This window comes from Callospermophilus lateralis, chromosome 11 (assembly GCF_048772815.1).
Source record: "Callospermophilus lateralis isolate mCalLat2 chromosome 11, mCalLat2.hap1, whole genome shotgun sequence".
Taxonomy (NCBI): domain Eukaryota; kingdom Metazoa; phylum Chordata; class Mammalia; order Rodentia; family Sciuridae; genus Callospermophilus; species Callospermophilus lateralis.
This window is the reverse complement of record NC_135315.1, coordinates 65,405,972-65,428,888: the sequence shown is the minus strand read 5'-3', so window position 1 is coordinate 65,428,888 and position 22,917 is coordinate 65,405,972.

Sequence of the window (22,917 nt, the reverse complement as noted above, 5' to 3'; positions counted from 1 at the left end):
GCTCATTGTTGGGGTCATGGCCCCCACCCAAGCCACATCCATCCTGAAGCCCTTCAAGCTGTGCCCTGCGTTGGCCCTCCTGTCCTTTGTGTCTCTGCCATGCCCGCTTTCCTGATCCCCTTCCCAGGATGCTCACCTGGGTCAAGTGGCTTGATTTGGCCTCTTGGCCCTAGCAGCTCTTTTGGAAGATTCCCTAAGAACTCTCCAGGCCTTTCAGACAAGGCAGAGGGCAAATTGCCAGTGGGCGGCTAAGAGCTCCCTGGGCCTTTCAGATAAGGAGCCCCTAATTCAACATGGCAGCGGGCAATTTGTCAGTGGGCAGATAACAAGTTGTTTTGAAATTTTTCTAATTGGTCCTCCCATCTTCTGTGCTCGTAAACAGTTCGTGATCCCCATGAATCTTATGCAGGAAGGACGTGCGCTCACCGTAGGTAGGTGATGAACTGATCTTTACTATGATGGGCGCCAAGAGCTTCCTGGTTTAAGATAATTGACTTTTGCTTTCTATATAAGCTAGCACCAGCTTACAATAAAGTACTTCATCCTTGTCACTGCTATCTGTGTGTGCGTTTTAATCTCCGATGAGGAGCCTTGGCCTTTCATTTGTGCCAAAACCCAGGAGGGGAAATTACTCATTCTGAGGACCCCCTCTCTCAAAGTTTGCCATCCTTGTTCACCTTTTGAGCGCTGTTACATTCCACCCAACATTGGCTCTCCAATAGGTGATTCCTTCTGATCAACAATTTGTGAGTCCCCCCCCCTTTGGGAATCCATCTCCAAACAGCTATATGCAAAGGCCTTGACTGTGAACGTCCAGCAAGGCCCTTGATGCCTAATTTGAAGGAGAGAATGCACCCCACCACAACATTCACAGTTATGGTGGATTCTCTGGATGCCCATTTCATGGTTGATGAGCTATAAGGGACAGAAGAATAGGCACTCTCTGACTCTCTTTATCAAAATTTTCCTTCTCCTCTCCTGGTAAAAACCATGACGTCAGGTGGCCTGTGACTCCCTGCCTTCCGAGGTCTCCCTGGTTGGGCTCTTGGGTGAGGACTCATTTGCCCTCCCCACCCAAACTCTCCAGAGTCTCTTTGGTTGATGTCTTCTTTTGGTGACATCTGTAGGAAACTCAAACAAAACCTGTTCCAGTCCAGATCATTAACCTCTTTTCTTCCTGTCAAGGGTCATTATAAGAGCCTCTTCTTCTCTCCCCACTGATTCCCCTCTCAAATGCCTCCTGGCTAATTTTAACTGGTTGTCCCTCACTCCTGACATCAAATGCAAACTCCTCATCAAATTCAATTCACAAAATTGGCCATATTACCAATCAGACAACCAAAATCGATGGCACCCACAGGGTCTCTAGATCATCAAATTCTGTGTGACCTTTTTAAGTTCTGTGAGCACTCAAAAAAGTGGAAGGAGATCCCCCTATGTGGAGGCCTTTTCCCTTCTTCACTCCTACCCTGAACTATGCTTCTCCAATAGATCCTCACCCTCATCCTTCTGCACCAGACTCTGCTGTCACTCCCACCTCAGCAACCTGATTTCTCATCTCAAATTACTAGACAAAATACCCAAACCTTCACCGGTTCTCAGACCATTTCCCCCTTGCTGAGGTAGCAGGTACTGAGGTACCCCTACACCCACTCACTCCTCTCTTCTCCTGTCAGTGCCCACACCAGGTCCCACCATGTCCTCTTACCAGCTAACCCAAAGTGCAAACCAGCTGAGGAGAGCCCTCAGACCCATAATCAAGATCTGGTGAAAATGGCCTTTAAAGTTGCTTTGTCATCACTGAAAACAGGTTATTGAGAATTTAAAGTCCCTTACAGGCTTTTGGGGATACTCACTCCCATCTTCCCTTCTGCTCTACCTGTTCTACTGCTCAAGTTTTTGTTGCTAGGAAAATCCCAAACCCCTTTCCCATTATTATTTTACATCTCTCCTTCCTCATTCTCAGATCCACCAGAGCTTCTCTCAGCCCCAACTTCCAGTATTCCCCCTCCATACCAGGCCCATAGAAATGTCTTAACTGACCTTCTCCAGAAATCTTCACCATGGCTGCCTTTAGGACTTTCAGCAAAAAAATCCCTATAAAAGAGTTCAGTGTATATAACTTCCTCTTTTCATGTTGCCCTGTTCTACTTGGCCATTGGCTGGAAAAATCAGAACTCCAAAAGCTAGACACCCCCTTACTAGTTTTTCACAAAACATGTAAATAAGGCCTCTGGCCTTGAGCTGGGCTTCATAGTGATGGCTGTATTTCTAAGATAAGGGAGTTAACCAACTAGGCTCCATAGTAACAGCTGGCAGGGGAGGAAAAAAAAGGAAAGAAATAGCTCTCCCCTTCTCAAATGTCCATGAAGGCTTAACTTGCCCAGAATAGAAAAAAAAAACTGCTTTTTGTTAACTTTTGCAGACTGTGAACTTCTGAGTTCCTCCCCTTATATACTCTATAGAGAATCAGAGGTGACTAGTAGCTTGAAAATGTAATTATTACTGTCCTTGATGGAGTCTGCCTGCAAATGGGATATTCTGTCAAGGTCTAGATAAGGTGATGACAAATCATGCTTGCACATGAGATGTTTTGTTGTCTTTGGGAGGATTTGCTCACAAACGGGATGTTCTGCCAAGTGGGCTAGGAAGACACTGAGAAAATTTTTTATCTATTCTTAACAAAGAGCAGAGCTCAACATGCTCTGGGCCAAAAATAGATTAAGCCATGAGAAGTGGGTCACTTCTGTTTAGAAAGCAAAACTTCTGTATGCTGTTCTATAACTGGACCTGTTATCAATAAGAATAATATAAAGTTCTATACACTGGGTACAATTTAAGTGTAATATATTGTGTTACTTAGTATTCATGTGACATCAAGCAACAGCATATATAAACTTTATAAAATGATATTTAAAAACAAAGATCAGTTCAATAGTAGAACACTTTACCTAAGATTTATAAAGAGCCCTACCTTACCTGCGATAAGGCTGTGCCTCCCATCTTAATACATGTAAGAATGACTCCAAAGTAGGCCAGACTTCAGCTAAAGCCCAGTACTCTTAATTTGAGGTGAAATTGACTTTGCTGGACATTTAAGATCAAGATTTAAAATTAAATTAAAATAGCAAAAAAAAAACCCCACAATATTTGGCTCTTGCCCTCTAAGTCAGTCTGAAATCCAGGGAACTTCTCTAAAGACCTTCGCAACTCTAGGCCACATATCCTCCTGATCAGGGAGATTAATGATACCACTGGAGAATGAAAAGCTGTTCCATGCATTTGCTGTGAATAAGAGGGTAATTGGAGACAGGAGACATCCCTGATGCTTCCAATGGAAGCCACATACATGGTCAAGCAAGACATGGACCCATCCTAGTGCAAATGGCACTCAGAGAACTAAGAAGCTGCTCTCAATTTCCCCCAGGAGCTACCGCTACGGTAACTCAGCTGACTCTTAACAATAGATAGAAACAAAGTCAATTTTGACCAGCTTGATCTTAAACCCTACCAAAACCAGTTAAGCCAAAAAGTCATTCCTAGGAGTAATAAAAGACAGAACAGCTAGAAAAGAGGATACAGCAACTAGCCAACAGTCTCCATGGGGAATGTTCAGTCAATTATGGCCTTGGCTCCTCCCCCTTTCAGTACCCCTGTTAGTCCTCTTTATGTTTCTCCTAATAGGACCATGTCTATTAAATTGCCTACAGAAGTTCCTGAAAGATCAGATACACAAATTCACCAACAAGCTATTCAATCAACTACTTCTTTAAGACTACCAGCCCTGATGCCCAAGATGGAGACCTATGACTCATGACCAGCTCTTCTGTCTCCAGAGAATCTGTGCCCATCTAAAACCCCCTCTAACTCCTTTTTCCAGTTTTCACAACCCCTCTTTCACTTCATAGGAATGAGAACTACTCTCCAGCAGATCTACTCTGCTTATTCTGTCTGCTCTACAGTATCCCCACAAGGAAGTATCAAACCTAAACTCCCCACACCTCAGATGAGGAGCCACTAGCCAGGCAAAGACTGGTAGATCAACTTCACTCATGTTCCTAGGCACAAAACCTTCACAACCTTACTTTGGTTGATACTTTTTCAGGTTGGATAGAATCCTTCCCTACATCCAGGTAAACTGCTGACACTGTTGCCTCCATTCTCATTGAGCACATCATTTCCAGGTTCGATCTTCCTGCCTCCATCCAGTCAGACAACAGTCTGTCCTTCACTTCTCAGGTTGTTCAACTAGTCTCCAAAGGCCTCAACATCACTTGGAGGCTCCACATCTCCTACCAACCCCAATCCTTGGGTAAGGTTGAGAAGCCTAACACATTCTCAATAATCATCTCACTATACTTGCTGTTGAACTTAGACTCTTCTGGCCCAATCTCCTGCTGTTGGCCCGCACCTGAATTCAGGCAGCCCCAAGGGCCTCCTCAGGCATTAGCCCCATTGAAAAACTCTATGCATGCCCTTTCATAACCACCCAAAGCTTTTCAATCACTCCTATTTCCTCTGGGTCCTACCTGCTCTGTCTTACACTTCTTCACAAACTCCCACTCTCAGACTGATGCCTTCCTGCGCCACTCATTGCCTCAATCCCAGCACAACCACAAACTGAATTGGACTCTCTTCAACTGGGTGACTCAGTCTTATCTCAGGAACTGCATTCTCAATTGTTGGAATCTCCTTGGATGAGACCCTATACAGTCATACTTTCTACCCCAATGGTGACCAAGCTTTTAGACACTCTCACTGGTACCATGTCTCCCACCTTAAAAGGGCACCTATTCCAAATATCCAGTCCTGGACTTCCACTACGGCCGCCAAACTCAAAATTTCTCACCAACCCTGCTTTCCTCCTTCCATGTGCCCCTATAGAACCTCCTACCCATCCAGCCACTATTTCTGAAGGGCCCCTTTCCTCATCAGATCTCATCTGGTTTTCCGACGGCAGCTCCAACTTTCATGGGGATGTTAAAGTAGCAGGCTATGCTGTCGTCTCCCTCTCTTTCATCATTGAGGCTAATCCTTTGCCACCCAACACAACCAACCAACAAGCAGAAACTTATAGCTGCCACAAGAGCATGTGAACTAGCAAAAGAGAAAAAGCTTTCTCTATACACTGATTCCAAATATGTCTTTCATATACTGGTTTCTCATGCATCTATCTGGAATGAGAGGGGACTCCTAACTACTAAAGGAACTGCTATTATGCTTGCCAGCCTTATTTTAAATCTTCTATGAGCTTCCAAACTGCCTTTGCAGCCTGGGAATAGTCCACTGTAAAGCCCATCAGACTGACTCTTCTCCTGCCAGAGTGGGCAACTCTAAAGCTGAGCAGGCAGCCCAGTCATCCACCCTACAGGCCCCATCCTCTTCCCCATTACTCCATCTTTCCTCTGAGTAGCGACCTCCTGACCCTCACCAGCTCATTCGATTTCTCCATTCACTGTTCCATTCTAGCTTCCAGAGCTTATCGATTTTCCTTCAATCTTTTTTTTCCTCTTTCCTCCAACATTTGGAACATTTTGCACCGGTTACATCCACATGCCAGATCTGCCAGAAGACCAATTCCAACACCCCCTTAAAATCCAGACCCATCCTTCTCATCAAGCCTGTGGTTACACTGCAGAAGCTGATTGGCAAATAGCTAACATGCCCAGGGTAAAAAAAATCAAATATCTCTTAGTACTGGTGGACACATTCTCCAGGTGGATAGAGACATTTCCCACATCCAATTAGGTAGGCATTCTCGATTGTGGATCAGTTGATATCTGACATGATCCCTCGTTTCAAGATGCCCACTTCCATCCAATTGGATAATGGCCCAGAATTTACCTCACAGATAACTCAGGGGCTAGCTAGCACACTATAACTCCCTAGGCATTTCCATTGCTCTTACCATCCCCAAGCTTCCGGGAAAGTTGAAAAAACTAATCGGTCTCTCAAAGAAACCCTCACCAAATTCACCATGGAATTAAGCTTAGACTGGACTAAGGTTCCCCCCCCCCTTGGCCCTGTTGTTTCTCAGGGTTTTACCAAAGAAACAATCCAACCTTTCCCCATTTGAGGTTATGTATAGCCATTCATTCTTACCCCCCCGGAATACAGACTGAACCTATACCTGATTCCTATGCTCTACCTCTCCTTTTCCATCTATGCTCTGAACTTTGGAAATACCAGAACTGGCTTTTACCTGACCCAACCATTACTCAAAACCCCTCACCCTAATGCCCAGATAAGTATATTACTGCCTCCCAGGTGAAAGACCCCAACTGCACCCCAAATTGGAGGGCCCCACCTCGGTCATCATGTGCACTCTCTCGGCAGCAAAAATCAAATTCACAAATAATCAATTAACTCCATGAATTCACATTTCCAGGCTCAAACCATGCATCCAGGAACTGATTCTGGCAAGAATCCACACCTACATACTCTTGCTCTCCCCACCCTAGTGACCATTTAAAAATTTGTCTCTCTCTCGTGTTTTTGCCCTTACACTCATAGCTGAGAACATATCCAAAAATGTACTTTAACTTTCTGATCCTTATCCTCATCCTCACCCCAAGGGTAATGCCTTCACCATTGTATTTCTGGAGATTCAAGGTGAGAGAAATATATACACACAAACAAACAAACAAACAAAAACATCGGACCACCTGCTTGTCTACCACTTCTGACTGTGCCCTAATAGGGTGTTCCTCAGCCATCTATATTATACTCTCTTCCTCTTCCTCTAAGCTCATTACAAAAGCCAGCTGCCGTTACTTATGTTTTTTTTTTATATGACCAAAATAAGGATTACAGGAAAAAAGAGGCCAGAAACCTCTGGAGGCTGCCCCTATTGATCATGCAGAATTCATGATGCATTTTCAGGGCAATTAAATATAGGAAGATTCAAACTTGAGTCTGCCTCCCATAAATACAAGCAGACCATCCAAGACCCTGGGAACCCATGCTGGGCAGCAGGAGTGAAAGCTTCCTTTTAATGTGGTAGGTATGCTTCCGCTCCCTGTGGTTTCTTATCCATCACCCAGGAATATGTTTCCATAGAGTCCCCAATCTCTTTTGTCTCAACCAACATTAAACACTCAGAACAATGGATGCTCGCATCCCTAGAAAGTCAACGCACTTCTGACCCTCAGGCTTCACCGATCTACACCTGGTTACAGATCATCACTGACATATTTTCCTACCTAAACCAAATTTTCCCCACTGCAAGTGCAGCAAATTGCTTTCTGTGCACTTCCCTAGCATGGTCCTTACTTGCCGCAGTTCCAATAAAAGTCTCCAGCGTGGATGTTTCTAGCTTGCCAAACTTATCCCACAAAAAGAATTCTATAAACACCTGCAGAATGTTCCTTTATGGGAACCCGAGGAAAATTACCACACCATAATTCCTCGAGTTTGCCTTCTGGGATCCGCAACTCCCAATTCCCTTCTGGCAAGTTTTTGCCACCGTAACCACACATCAACCACACCACTTATTCCCCACTGGGTATCTTTTTCTGATGCAATGGGACCCTCACTGCCATTATAGACTTCAACATGTGTAGCCCATGTTTGTTAGTCACCATAGTCTCACTCTCTATAGCAACTCTGAAGTAAAATCCATCCTTAACCTCTAAAACATAGAAAGTGGGCTGCATTCCTTCCATTTGTGGTAGGCATTTCTTTAAATGTAGCAGCAAGTATAGTGTTATCGGGAGGAAACTTAGGTCATTCCCTATGGGCTGTCAAGGACATTAATTCAAAACTTGAGGGAGCACTTACTTCCACAGCAGAATCTCTAACATTCTTATAAACACAAGTCACCTCAATGGCACAAGTCACCCTTCAGAATCATAGGTCCCTATATTTACTCACCACCGAAAAGGGCGGAACCTGTCTTTTCCTTATGGAAGAATGCTGTTATTATATCAATGAAACAGGTCTTGTAGAAGACAATGTTGTTAAGCTTACTGACCTGGCAGCCACCATAAGGACCCCAACAAGTCAAAACCTTTTCTCTTCCTTAATGTTAACTCCCCTTCTTGCATGGGTATGGCCTATCTTTGAAGCACTATGTGTAATCTTTTTAATATGTCTATGTTTACCTTGTATTATAAAGTTTGTTCAAATTCAAGTAGGTAAAATCTATAACTAAACTTTTAACCAGCTTCTAATTAGAAATTATCAGCTTCTGACCACAGATGAATCAACCGCATTTTCCAGAGAACTTCCCTCAAAATGCTGAAAAACCCTTCAAAAATTTCTGGGATACCTTCTTGAGAGGGATATCTGATGATGCCTGGCTTGTGCCTTCCATAGAGACTTATACCGACTAGACTAAAGTGATAATGGACTTTTGACTACAGGGAACATTTTGTGATGTCACATCTGACCTTATAGCAATCTTTGCTGCTCTCTTATGGGGATTCCTAACTTGCCTCCATCAGACCCCTTCCCCAGTGACGCCCCCACTCAGCAGAAAGTAGCTAGAATAGATCGATGTCCCTTTCCATATAATAACAAAAAAGAGGGAATGTAGGGAGTTTCCCAAAGAACTCCCCTGGCCTTTCAGGCATGACAGTGGACAAATTGTGAGTGGGTGGCTAAGAGCTCCCTGGGCCTTTCAGATAAGGAGCCCCTAATGCAACATGGCAGCGGGCAAATTGCCAGTGAGCAGATAAAAATTTGTTTTGAAAATTTTCTAATTGGTCCTCCCGTCTTCCATGCTTGTGAACAGTTCGTGATCCCCATGAATCTTATGCAGGGTGGATGTGCGTGCACAGTAGGTGATGACCTGACCTTTACTCTGATTGGCCCCAGGAGCCTCCTGGTTTAAGATAACTGACTTTCACTTTTTATATAAGCTAGCACCAGCTTACAATAAAGTGCTTCATCTTGGTCACTGCTATCTGTGTGTGCGTTTTAATCTCTGACCACAAGCCTTAGCCTTTCAGTCTCTCTTTGGAAAATGAAACCTTGCCCCTTCCCTGGCCCATTTGGCCTCCCTCAACTGGGGCCCTGCTACCGAACCCTAAAACCATGCAGTGGCTCTGGGTCTTTAACCGTTTACTCCCTGTGCCACCCAATACACTTTCTAACATCCCGCTGCTCCCCCTCATTGTTTCTTTTCATTCACCCAGGCCCAGGCGCAAGCACTTGGCTCTCCATTACTGGGCCTAGCTCCTTGCTTGAGAACCTGAGCTGTTCTCCCCGTTCTTGAAAATCCCTTGACTGTCCTTTTGTTTCTGTCCCCTGTTTCCTGGCCCCCTCCTGTGATTCCCCTCTGATCACCTAATGCTGTGGTATCCTGGCACTCTCCAGAACCTCCTCTCCACTTATATCATCCTACCATTGCTGCTGGAATGGGTCCTGCAGCCCATCTATTTCCCCACTTCTCTACACCAGGTATCCTCTCACTGTAACCCCTTTGGCCCCACCTTTAGTCCAGGACCCTCTCTGAGGATCTACTTACGTGGGGCAGAGGAGCGGAATTGGCTCCCATCTGTACCCTGAATTCTCCCTATGGGAAACACTTCCCTGCCACTCGCCTGAGTCCCCCACACTGCCTGAAAATTGTGGCCTTGCATTTAACATGGACTTACTCCAACCCAGTCCTGAGCGAACCCCTCCCTTCCCTCCCGCTTATGTTTTTTTTTTTATGACCTACTGCAACCTGGCCCTTCCTATTCCTGTCCCTTTGTGCTCTGGTCCCTGTGCCGGTGTGTTTACCTGAGCCCCTGAACACAATCATCATGGCCCTCTGCATAGCAAGGAGTTTCTTCGTGTTGGGTCTGATCAGGGTGCCCCTTGCCTGGGCCCACAAGTTGGCTCCACAAGGTGCCTCTTTGCTTCTCCAGGGCCTCACACAGCCCCTTCCTCCCCTTGCCCTTGGGCCTTTTTCTGGCTCTCCCAGGCCTCCTGCTCCTTGAGTCCCCAAACACCATTTATCAGGTGGGTACCTTGCCTAGGCATCTGGCTTGGTCCTGAGTCTCGCGCTGATGCGCACCCACCCCGAAACCCTTCCGTGCCCTCCTATCGCCCTCCTTCTGGCCCCCTTCCTCTTCCTGGCCTCCTTTGCAAGTGCCCTGGAAGTACATTTTTACCTGATCCAGGGTGCCTTATGGGAAACAATAACCTGGCCTTGCCTGAGCCCCTTGCACTCCATGAGTGCTTGCTCCAGCAGCAGGAAACCTGAAACCTGGAGATGGCTCTGGGCCTGGAGCCTGACTGCACCCTTCTTGTCCCTGGCCTTCCTTCCCAAATCTTGTCCACTGTTCTGAGCCCCCTGCCCAAGCACTAGCCCTTGGCTCTCCATTCCCTGGCCTGGCTCTTCGCTTGAGTATCTGGTGGCCCTTCATGCTCACTGATCTTCTGGGCATGGTCTGAGGGACGCTTGTTGGGGCCACTTCCCTACTCCCCTTGGCATTCCTTTAATTCAGTACCCTAGAGCAGTCCTGCCTTCCTGGCCCTGCATTTCCTACTCTCCCCTCTCCTGGGCCTTCTTCTAGGTCCCCTTGCTGGTGTCCTGGACCCCACCCCACCCACAACAATCCTGCGGCCCTTGAGGCTCTGCCCTGCTTCAGTTCTCCTGTTCTGTGTGTCTCTGCCACTCCCACTTTCCTGATGCCCTTCCCAGGATGCTCACCCAGGCCACACGTCTTGACCTGGCCTCTTGGCCATGTGTGAGGATCCTGGGAAAACATAAACCTTGGGAAACATAGCCCTGCCACTTGCCTGGGACCTTTGGCCTCCCTCAGCCCAGGCACTGCTCCAGACCCCTGACACCCTGCTGTGGAACTGGGCTTTGAAATCTTCTCTTCTTATGCCACCCACTCCACTTTCTCCCCACCCACTGTTCCTACTTTATATTTCTTTTCATTCACCCAGGTCCAGGTGCTAGCACTTGACTCTCCATTATTGGGCCCAGCTTCTTGATTGAGACCCTGGAAATCCTTCTTGAGAATCCTTTCCATGACTCTGGTTTCAGTCCCCTCTTGCCTGCCCCATCCTGTGGCACGCTTCTGATCCCCCCATTGCTGTGGTATCCAGTCACTGCCCAGAATCTCCACTCCCCCAGCTTCTCCCTACCCTGTACTGCTGGAATGGGTCCTGCAGCTCAACCCACTTCCACACTTCTACACTCCAGGTATCCCCTAACAGCACCTACATTGGCCCCTTCTTTGGTCCAGGATCCTCTCTGAGGATCTACTCACCTTGGGAAGAGGAGTAGAATTGGCTCGCCTCTGAGCCCTGGATGCTCCCTATGTGGAACACAGCCCTGACACTCTCCTGAGTCCCCCTCACTGCCTGAACCTTGAGGCCAGGCAGTTATTATGGACTTGCTTCAACATAGCCCTGAGCGATCCCCTCCATTCTCTCCAGCTTTCCATGTTGCCCCTACTACAACCAAGCCCTTCTTTACACAGACCCTTTTTGCTCTGGTCCCTGATGCTGTGCATTTTCCTGAGTCCCTGACCATGTTACTCATTGCCCTTGGCATAGCTAGGAGTCTCTTCATGTTAGATCTGACCTGGGGGCCCCTTCCTTTGGCCCACCAGCTGTCTCCACTAGGTGTCCCTTTTCTTCTCCTGGTCCTCACGAAGCCCATAACTCCTCTTCCCCTTGCACCTTTTTCTGGTGCACGCAGATCTCCTGCTCCTTGGGTCCCCAATCACCATAGATCAGGTGGGTCACTTTCTTTGGCACCTGGCTTTGTCCTGTGTCTCGCTGCTATGCACAAGCACCCCGACCCCCTTCTGTGCCCTTCCATCACACTCCTTCTTGCACCCTTCCATTTCGTGGCTTCCTTTTTCAGGTCCTTGGCCATAGATAGTCATCTTATCCAGGGCGCCTTATGTAAAACAAGGTCATGGCCCTTGCCTGGGCCCATTGCTCTCCCTGGGTGCTTGATCCCGCACCAGGAACCCTGAAACTTGGAGGTGTCCCTATGCCTGTGGCTTGACTGCACCCTACTGGATCCCCTGCCTTCCTTCCCAAATCTTTTCCACTGTCCTGAGCCCTCTGCCCAAATCCTGGTACGTGGCTCTCTGTTCACTGTCCTGGATCCTTGCTTGAGCCTCTGGTGGTCCTTCTTGCTCACTGCTTTTCTGGGCATTGTCTGAGTGCCCCTCTGTGGGGCCGCTAACCTACTCCCTTTGTAATTCTTGTACTGCAGTACCCTAGTGCAGCCCTGCCTTCCCCGCACATTTTTCCCTGCTCTCCCCTTGCCTGGGCCCTCTTCTCATTCCCTTGCCTGGGCTTCTTTCTGATGGGATCCTGATGCCCACAACACCCATACCCATCCTGCGGCCCTTGAGGCTGTGCCCTGCTTTGGCCCTACTGTCCTTTGTGTCTCTGACACACCCGCCTTCCTGATCCCCTTCACAGGATGCTCACCTGGGTCAAGTGGCTTGATTTGGCCTCTTGGCCTTAGGGGCTTCATTTGGAAAATGTACCCTGCTCTTTGCCTGGGCCTTTTGGCCTCTCAGCTGGGGCCCTTCTCCCAAAACCTGACAGCCTGCAGTGGCCCTGGGACTTGAAACTTTAACCCCCTGTGCCACCCAATCAAAATTTTTCCCCTGGTGCTGCTTCCCCTCCATGTTTATTTTCATTCACCCAGACCCATGTGTGAGCACTTAGCTCTCCATTATTGGGCCTGGCTACTTGCCTGAGACCGTGGCTATTCTTTTTGAGGACCATTTCCCCTTCCCTTGGTTTCAGGCCCCTGTTGCCTGCCCCCTCTTGTGCCTCCCCTCTGATTCCCACATGCTGTGGTATCCTGGAACTCTCCAGAAACTCCACTCCCCTTGCTTCTCCTTACTCTGTGCTGCTGGAATGAGTCCTGCAGCACACACTACCCCCCACTTCTGCACACCAGCTATCCCCTCACTGTACCCTCTTTTGCCCCACCACTCCCCTAGCTTATCCCTACCCTCTGCTGCTTGAGTTGGTCCTGCAACCCAACCCACCGCCACACTTCTGCACACCAGTTATACCCTCACAGTACCCACTTTTCCCCCTCCTTTGGTCCAGGACCCTCTCTGAGCATCTACTCACATGGGGCAGGTGAGTGGAATTGGCTCGCCTCTGTGCCCTGAATGCTTCCTATGGGAAACACTGCCCTGCCACTTGCCTTAGTCCCCCTCACTGCCTGAAACTTGAGGCCTTGCATTTAACATGGACTTGCTCCAACCCAGCCCTCAGCAATCCCCTCCCTTCCCTCTGGCCTTTCATGCTGCCCCTACTGCAACCTGGCCCTTTCTATCCTTGACCCTTTGTGCTCTGGTCCCTGGGCCTGTGCATTTGCTGGAGCCCCTGACCACAATCTTCATGGCCCTTGGCATAGCAATAACTATCTCCGTGTTGGGTCTGACTGCGGTTCTACTTGCAAGTTGGCTTCACAAGGTACCACTTGGCTTCTCCTGGATTTCATGCAGCCCCTTTCTCCCCTTCCCTTGGGCCTTTTTCTGGCCCTCATAGGTCTCCTTCTCCTTGGGTTCCCAATCACCATTGATCAGGTATGTCCCTTTCCTCTGCACCTTTCTTGGTCCTGGTTCTCATCCCTATGCGCATCCACCCCAACCTCCTCCCATGCCCTCCTGTTGCCTTCCTTCTGGCCCCCTTCCTTTTCCTTGCTTCCATTGCAAGGACCCTGTCTGTACATTTTCCTCTGATCCAGGGTGCCTTATGAGAAACAATGCCCTGGCCCTTGCCTGGGCCCCTTGCTCTCATTGGGTGCTTGGTCTGGCAGCAGGAAATCTGAAACCTGGAGGTGACCTTGGGCCTGGGGCCTGACTGCATCCTGTTGGACCCCTGCCTTCCTTCCCAAATCTTGTTCATTTTCCTGAGCTCTCTGCCCAAGCCCTGGCCCTTGGCTCTCCATTCCCTGGACTGGTTCCTCCCTTGAGCATCTAGTGTCCATTCATGCTCACTGATTTTCTGGGCATGGTCTGAGAGACCCTCACTGGGGCTGCTTCACTGGTCCCCTTAGAATTTCTGTAATTCAGTACCCTAGTGCAGCCTTGCCTTCCTGTCCCAATGTTCCCTACTCTCCCCTCTTCTGGGCTCTCTTCTAGGTCCTGTGCCTGACTCTTGCTGGGGTCCTGGCCCCCAACCGACCCACAACTATCCTGTGGCCCTTGAGGCTCTGCCCTGCTTCAGGCCTATTGTCCTTTGTGTCTCTCCCACACCCACTTTCCTGACCCATTTTCCAGAATTCTCAACTGGGCCAGCAGACTTGACCTGGCTTCTTGGTCCTGGGTGAGCATCCTGGGGAAACATAGACCTTTGGGAAAACATACGCCAGCCACTTGCCTGGGCCCTTTGACCTCCCTCAGTCCAGGCCCTGCTCCAGACCCCTGACACCCTGCAGTAGACCTGGGCATTGAGTTCTTCTCTTCCAGTGCCACCCACTTCACTTTCTCCACGCCTACTGCTCCCACTCCATGTTCCTTTTTATTCACTCAGTCCCAGGTGCTAGCACTTGGCTCTCCATTACTGGGCACAGCTCCATGCTTGAGACCCTGGCAACCCTTCTTGAAGACCATTTCCCTGTCCCCTGGTTTCAGATCCCTCTTGCCTGCCCTCTCCTTTGCAACCCTTCTGATTCCCCCATTGCTGTGGTATCCTGGCACTGCCTGGACCCTCCACTCCCCTAGCTTATCCCTACCCTCTGCTGCTTGAATTGGTCCTGCAACCCAACCCACCGCCACACTTCTGCACACCAGTTATACCCTCACAGTACCCACTTTTCCCCCTTCTTTGGTCCAGGATCCTCTCTGAGGTTCTACTCACCTGGGGCAGAGGAGCAGAATTGGCTCGCCTCTGAGCCCTGAATGCTCCCTATGTGGAACACAGCCCTGCCACTTGCCTGTGTTCCCCTCACTGCCTGAACCTTTAGGCCAGCAGTTAATATGAACTTTCTCCAACCCAGCCCTAAGCAATCCCCTCCATTCCCTCCAGCTTTCCATGTTGCCCCTACTGCAACCCAGTCCTTCCTAGCATGGACCCTTTATGCTCAGGTCCCTGGGCCTGTGCATTTGCCTGAGCCCCTGACCATGTTCCTCATGGCCTTTGGCATATCAAATAGTCTCTTCATATTGGGTCTGTTCTGGTGGCCCCTTTCTTGGGCCCACCAGTTGGTTCCACAATGTGCCCCTAGGCTTCACCTGGACCTCACGCAGCCCCTTTCTCTCGTTCAGCTTGTGCATTTTTATGGAGCTCACAGAGCTACTGCTCCTTGTGTCCCCAATTACCATTGATCGGATGGGTCCCTTGCCTGGGTGCCTGGCTTGGGTCCTGGGTCTTACTCGTATGCACACCCACCCTGACCCCCTTGTGTGCCCTCCCGTCTCACTCCTGGCCTTGTTCCTTTTCTTGGCCTCCTTTGACAGGACCCTGGCCATAGATTCTAATCTGATCCAGGGCGCCTTATGGGAAACAATGCGCTGGCCCCTACTTTGGGCTCATTGCTATCCTTGGGTACTTTGTTGGGCACCAGGAATCCTTAAATGTGAAGGTGGCCCTAGGCCTGGAGCCTGACTGCACCCTGCTGGATTTGCTGCCTTTCTTCCCATATCTTATACACTGCCATAAGTCACCTGCCAAGCTTTGCCTTTGGATCTCCATTTACTGGACTGCCTCTTCGTTTGAGCCTCTGGTGGCCCTTCTTGCTCACTGTTTTTCTGGGCATTGTCTGAGGGCCCCTCACTGCAGCTGCTTCTCTGCTCCCCTTTTCATTCCTGTACTGCAGTCCCCTTTTGCAGCCTTGCCTTCCCTGTGTGTTGTTCCCTGCTATCCCCTGGCCTAAGCCCTTTTCTAGGTCCCTTGACTGGGATCCTTGCTGGGGTCCTGGCCCCACCTTACCCACACCCATTCTGAGGCCTTTCAGGCTGTGCCCTGCTTAGGCCCAGCTATTCTTTCTATCTCTGCCACACCCGCTTTCCTGATTCCCTTCCCAGGATGCTCACCTGGCCAGGTGTCTTGATTTGGCCTCTTGTCCCTGGGGCCTACCTTCAGAAAATGTAGCTCTGCCCCCTTGCATGGGCCCTTTGTCCTTTCTCATTTATTTGGGCCCTGCTTCAGACTCCTGAATGCCTACAGTGAATCTGGGCCTTGAACTGTTCTCCCCCTGTGCCACCCAATCCACTTTCTCCCCTCCTGCTGCACCCCCTTTATTTTTATTTCCATTCACCCAGGCCCAGGTGAAGCACTTGGCTCTTCATTACTGGGCCAGCTCCTTGCATGAGACCCTGGTTACTCTTCTTGAGGACCCTTTCCTTGTACCCTGGTTTCAAGTCCCTGTTGCCTGCACCCTACTATGCCTCCCCTCTGATCCCCTCATGCTGAGTTATCCTGGCATTCTCCAGACTCTCTTCTCCCCCTGCTTATCCCTATCCTGTGCTGCTGGAATGAGTCCTGCAGCCCACCCCACCCCCCTACTTTTTTCACACCAGGTATCCCCTCACAGTACCCTTTTTGGCTCCTCCTTTGCTCCAGGTCCCTCTCTGAGGATCTACTCACTTGGGGCAGAGGAACAGAATTGGCTTCCTCTGTGCCCTGAATTCTCCCTATGAGAAACACATCCCTGCCACTTGTCTGAGTCCCCGTCACTGCCTGAACTTGAGGCCTGAAATATAACATAGACTTGCTTCAAGTCAGCCCTGAGTGATCCCCTCCCTTCCCTCTGGCCTTTCATGATGCCCCTACCACAATCCAGCCCTTTCTAACCCTGACCATTTATGCTCTGGTCCCTGGTCCTGGAAATTTGCCTGAGCCCAGGACTGTGTTCCTCATGGCTCTTGGCATAGTAAACAGTCTCTTCATGTTGGGTTTGACCTGGAGGCCTTTTGCTTGGGCCTGCTAGCATGCTCCCATAGGTGCCCCTTGCCTTCTCCTGGTCCTCATGCAGCCCCTTCCTCCCCATCCCCTTGCATCTTTTTCTGGCACTCGCAGGTCTCCTGCCCATGGGTCCCCCATCACCATTGATCGGGTCGGTCCCTTGACTGGGTGCCTGGCTTGGTCCTGTGTCTCCCCCCTACAAGCACCCATTCTGCCATGCTTGTGTGCCCTCCTGTCGCCCTCCTTCTGGTCCCCTTTCTTTTCCTGGTCTCCTTTGCCAGGACTCTGGCTGTAGATTCTCATCTGATCCAGGTCGCCTTATGGGAAACAATGCCCTGGCCCACACCTGGGCCCTTTGCTCTCCCAGGGTGCTTGGTCGGGAAGAGACCCTTCCCACCTGTGTGTCAACAGGATCTCCAATATCTCTACAGACAAGGTATAGGAAACGTGCTCCTCCAGGTAGCAGACCGCTCCCACCTGGGTGTGTGGGGATATATAATAAACCGCCAGAGCCAGGATAGAGGGGACTCTTGTCTCCATGTGGGGACACGTCCTCCCTGGGTTTCAGAGTGGGAGCTCTTATGCCACTGCAGCCAGGGTAGAAGAGACTTGCCCCTCCAGGAGTGAGACCCCTTCCACCTGGGTTTCCGAGGGAGCTCATATACAACTACAGTCATGGTATAGGAGACTCGCCCCTCCTGGCAAGAGAACCCTCCCATGTGGTTATCAGAGGTGGCTCTTATACACTTGCAGCCAATGTAGAGAGGACTAGCAACTCCATGTGGGAGACACTGCCCATATGGGTGTGGGAGGTGGAGCTTAATATACCACTGCAGCAAGGTTACTGGGGACATGCATCTTCAGGCAGGAGACTCTTCTCACCTGAGTTTCATGAGGAGCTTGTATACCACCTTAGCCAGGGTAAAGCGAACTCGCCTGTCCATGTGGAATACCAGTCCCACCTGTGTATAGGGGGGTGCTTGTATAGCACCTTAGCTGGGGCAGAGAAGATTTGCCCTTCCAGGCGTGAGACCCCTCCCACCTGGATATAGGGTCAGCTTCTATACCACTGCAGCCAGGATAGAGGGTACTCGCCCCTACAGGCGAGAGACCCATCCAACCAGGGTGTCAGGGAAAGCTAGTATATCACTGCAGCCATCATAGAGGGGACTCACCCTCAGGTGGTTGAACCCTCCCTTCTGGGTGGGGGGGACTCATATAACACCATAGCCAGAATACATGTGACTCGCTCCTCCAAGCAGGAAACCCCTCTCACCTGGTTGCCTGGGAGAGCTGGTACACCCCATCAGCCAGGGTAGAGGGGAGTCATCCCTCTAGGCAGGAGATCCCTCCCACTTGGGTGTCAGGTGGAGCTGGTATACCACTGCAGCAATTGTAGAGTGGAATCGCTCCTCCAAGTGGAAGTCCCCTCCCACCTGGGTGTCAGGTGGAGGACCTATACCCCAGCAGCCAGGATAGAGGCAACTGGAACCTCCAGGCAAGAGACACCTCCCACCTGGGAATGGGAGTAACTCCTATCCCACCTTAGCCAGGGTAGAGGGGACTCTCCCCTTCAAGCTGAAGACCCTTCCCACAGGAATGCCTGGTGTGTGTGGGGGGCTCATATACAGTTGCAGCTGGTGTAGCAGCGACTCCCCAATCCAGGCGGGAGACCTCTCCCTCCTGAGGTTAGGAGGGGGCTCTTGTACCCCTGAAGCCAGGGCTGAGTGGATTTGTCCCATATCTAGGTGGGAGACTCCTCCCATCTGCGTGTCACAAGGAGTTCCTCTATGGCTGCAGCAAGAGTAGATCGAACTTGCCCTTCCAAGGGGAGACCCTTCCCACCTTGGTGTCTGGGTGAGCTCCTATACATCTGCAGCCAGGGTAGAGGGGACTCATCCCTTAATTCAGGAGACCCCCTCCCATCTGGGTGTCCAGGGGAGCTTGAATACAGCAGCACCCAGGGTAGAGGGGAATCATCCCTACAGAAGTGAGACCCCTCACACCTGGGTGTAGGGGGAGATCTCCTATACTGCCACAACAGGATTGAGGGAACACAACCCTCCAGGTGGAAGCCCCTTCCAGTTGGGTGTACTGGAAGCCCTTATATGGCAAGAGCTAAAGTAGAGGGGACTCTTTGCCCATCCAGGCGGGATACCCCTCCCACCTGGGTGTCAGGGGGAGCTCATATACCCCAGCAGCCAGGTTAGATGGGACCTGTACAGCAGGCGAGAGACATCTTCCATTTGGGAATGGGGAAACTCCTATACGGCCTTAGCCAGGATAAAGGGGACATGCCCCTCCAGGCGAAACACCCCTCTCAATTGCGTGTCAGGTGCAACTCATATACCCCAGCAGCCAGGGTAGAGGTGACTTGCGCCTCCAGGCAACAGAAACCTTCTACCTGATTATGGGGTAACTCATATATTGCCTTAGCCAGGGTAGAGGGGACTCACCCCTTCAGGTGGGAGACCCCTCCCATCTAGATATGGGGGGGAGCTCTTATATCACAGCAGCCAGAATAGAGGGGGGTCGCCCATCCAAGCAGGATACCCCTCCCACCTGGGTTTTTCAGGTAGCTGGTAACCCCCTCAGGTGTGTAGAGGGGACTCATGCTCCAGGAGGAGGACCCTTCCCACCTTAATGTTGGGGGTGCTCCTATAAGGCTGCAGCCAGGGAGAGGTGACTCACTCCTCCAGGCGTGAGACCCCTCCCACCTGTGTGTCTGGAGGAACTAGAATACTATAGCAGACCAGGATTAGGAAAATCACACTTCCAGTCAAGAGACCTCTCTAACCTGGGTTTCGGGAGGAACTCTTATACCACCTCAGGCAGAATAGAGGGTACTTGCCCCTCCATGCTGGAGACCTCTCCCACCTGGGTGTCAGGGGGAGCACCTATACTGCTGCTGCCAAGATAGACTGGACTTGCACCTTCAGTGAGAAGACCCCTCCGACGTGGGTGTATTTTGGAGCTTATATACAGCTTAAGCCATGGTAGAGGGAACACAACCCTCCAGGCATGGGACACCTCCCACCTGCTTGCCAAGGGAATTTATATACCCCAGCAGCCATGATAGAGGCGAGTCACCCATTCAGACGTGAGACCCCTCCCATCTGGGTGTACTGTGGTGGGGGCTCCTATATCGCTCCAGCCAGAGTAGCAGGGATTCACCCCTCCAGGAAAGAAACCACTCCCACCTGGATTTAGGGAAGCTCCTATACATTTGCAGCCAGGGTAAAGGGGAATCACCCTACAGGTGTGAGACCCCTCCTACCAGTTTGTTTGTGGAAGCTCCTATACTACCAGAGCCAGGGTAGAGGTGTTTGCTACTGTATGCGGGAGACACCTCCCACATAGGTGTCCAAGGAGCTCATATAGGGTACCAGCCAATATAGAGGGAACTCCCCCCACCAGGCAGGAGACCCCTCCCACCTGGATGTCAGGGGAGCTTGTATACCACCACAGCCAGGTTAGAGGGGACTTGCCCTTCCATGTGGGAGACTCCCCCGACATGGGTGTCCTGGGGAGCTCCTACACTGCTGAAGCCACCATAGAGGGGACTCCACTGTCTAGGTGGGAGACTCCCCCCTCCTGTTTGTCAGAGGGAGCTCATATACCACTGTAGCCAGGGTATAGGCACTTTCCCCTCTAGGGGGGAGACCCCTCCCACGTGATTGTCCTGGGGAGCTCATATACTGCCATAGCCAGGGTAGAGGGGACTCACCCTTCCAGTCATGAAACCCCTCCCACCTGGGTGTTACGTGGGAGCATGTACCCAACTGCAGCCAAAGTAGAATGGTCTTGCCCCTCCAGGCAGGAAACCCTTCCCCCCTGGGTGTCAGGGGGAGCTCTTATACTAACAAAGCCATGGTAGAGGGGACTCACCCAACCTGGCAGGAGACTCCTTCCACCTGGGTGTCCTGGGGAGCTCCTATATCGCTGAAGCCAGGGTACTGGGGCCTCACCCTTCCATGCGGGAGACCCCTTTCACCTGTGTGTTGGGGGAGTTCTTATATCGCCAAAGCTAGGGTAGAGGGGACTATCCCCTCTAAGCAGTATGGTCTCCCACCCAGGTATGGAGGCGGAGCTCCTAAACAGTTGCAGCCAATGTAGAAGGGACTCGCCCCTCCCATCGAGACACCTGCCTGGGTGTCAGGGGGAGCTCCTATACCCCCCCCCCCCAGCCAGGATAGAGAAAACTCACCAGTCAAGGCGGGAGACCCCTCTCACATGGTTGTCAGAGGAGGCTTGTATATAATGGAAGAGTGGGTAGCGGGGACTCTACCCGCCAGAGGAGAGACCCTTCCCCTCCTGGGTGTCTGGGGGAGCTCATACACTGCCACATCCAGGATATAGGAGACTCACCACAGAAAGCAGGAGGCCCCTTTCACATGGGTGTCATGTGGAGCTCATATATGCCCTAAACCATAGTAGAGGGAACTTGCCCCTTCAGGAGGAGGACCGCTCCCACCTGGGAGTCATGGGAGCTCATATACCTTAGCAGCCATGATAGAGGCAACTTGCCTCTCCAAGCGGGAGACCCCTCCCAACTGCATGTGTTTGCTGGGCTCCCATACTGCTGCACCCAGGGTAGCAGAGACTTGCCCCTCCAGGGGAGAGACCCTTCCCACCTGGGTGTCTGGTGAGCACCTATACTGCATCAGCCAGGGTAGAGGGCTTTGCCCCTGCAGGTGGAAGACTCTTCTGAACTGGGTGACCAGGGAGCCCTTAGAGGGCACCAGACAAAGTAGAGGGGATTAGTCCTTTCAGGAAGGAGACCCCTCCAACCTGGGTGTCAGGGGAAGCTCCAATACTGCTGCAGCCAGGGGAGAGGGGACTCTCCCATCTAGTCAAGAGACCCCTCTAATGTGAGTGTCGCCAATGCTTCTATACCACCTCAGCCAGAATAGGAAGGACTTTCCCCTCCATGTGGTAGACCCTCCCACCTGGGTGTCTGGGGGAGCTCATACACCACAGCTACCAGGGTGCAGGGGACTAATCACTCTAGGAGGGAGACCTCTCCCATATGGGTGTTTGGGGGAGGGTGTATTTTGCTGCAGCTAGGATAGAGCAGACTCATCTCCAGGGGTTTGCTTGTTAAGGCGGGAGACCCTTCCAACCTGGGTGTTCCTGGAGCTCTTATAGAGCACCAGCCAGGGTAGAGGACACTTGCAACACCAGGGGGAAACCCCTCTCACCTGAGTATAAGGATGCGTTTGCATACTGCCTTAGCCAGGGTATCAGTAACTTGCCCCTTCAAGCGAAAGTCTCCTCCCACCTGGTGTCTGGGAGAGCATGTACACAGCAGCAGCCAGGGTAGAGGGGACTCTACCCTCCAGCTTGGACACCCCTCCAACAGAAGTGTCATGGGAACTCCTTTACCGCCACAGCCAGGGTAGAGTAGATTCACCCCTCCAAGCAGAAGACATCTCCCACTTAGGTGAAGAGTGATGGATCTCGTATTCCACCCAAGCCAAGATAGAAGGGACTGGTCCCTCCATGAGGAAAACCCCCGTGACTTGTGTGTCTGTGGGAAGCTGGTACACCCCCGAATCCAGAGCAGAGGGGACTCACCCCTCTAGGCGGGACAATACTTTCAACTGGATGTCAGGGGGAGCTCATATACCACTGCAGGCAAGTTAGAATGGACTCGACCCTCCAGACAGGAGACCTTCTGACCTGAGTGTAGGGGGTAGTTTCTATACCGCCACAACCATGGTAAAGTTGCTTGTCCCTCCAGTCAAGAGAACCCTCTATCCTTGGTATGGTGGGGGCTTCTATATCACAGCAACCAGTGTAGAGGGACTCACCCCTCCAGGCAGGAGACTGCTGCCACCTGGGTGTTTGGGGGAGCTCTAACACTGCTGAAGCCAAGATAGAGTGGACTCACCCCTCCAGGTGGGATACCTGTCTCACCTGGGTGTTGCAGGGAGCTTGAATACCACCTTAGGCAGGGTAGAGCCTACTTGCCCCTCCAGATAGGAGATCTCTCCCACCTGGGTGTCAGGGAAAGCTCCTATACCACAACAGCCATGTACCAAGAACTCGCCCCTCAAGGCAGGATGCCACTCCCAGATG